Raw genomic sequence first — 527 nt, 5'->3', positions numbered from 1 at the left:
CGATCCCGCAACGAGCCTGAATATTTGAAAAAATGGAAAATTTCGTGTTTTCTTAGTGATTTTTCAAAAATTTTGTCTTAATGTTTCTTTTTAAGGCTCTGAGACGGAAATGTTATGATTGGTAAAGCCTTCAGAAATAAAAAAACAAATTGAAATCGAATAATACCTTCTGATCCAGAAACAAGCCTAAAAAATCGAAGAAGTTGAGAATTTCAGGTTTTTTTTTTTTCCGAATTTTTAACATTTTTGGTTCAATGTACTTTTTCAGGCTACAGAACGGAGAAGTTACGTTTAGTGAAGACTTCAAAGCAAAAAAAAATTTCGGCCGATTTTCATGAAATTTGGCACAAAGTTAGTATGTAGCATGGGGGTGTGCACCTCGAAGCGATTTTTCGAAAATTCGATGTGGTTCTTTTTTTATTCAAATTTTAAGAAAAAAAACTATCATAAATTACGAAATTATCATAACGTGGAATCGTAACATGGGCACAAGCCAATTGGCGAGATACGAAATGATCATAACGTGG

Source organism: Uloborus diversus, unplaced genomic scaffold (assembly GCF_026930045.1).
Source record: "Uloborus diversus isolate 005 unplaced genomic scaffold, Udiv.v.3.1 scaffold_18, whole genome shotgun sequence".
NCBI classification, from domain to species: Eukaryota; Metazoa; Arthropoda; class Arachnida; order Araneae; family Uloboridae; genus Uloborus; species Uloborus diversus.
The sequence above is the reverse complement of the archived record's forward strand: the minus strand, read 5'-3'. Positions refer to the sequence as shown.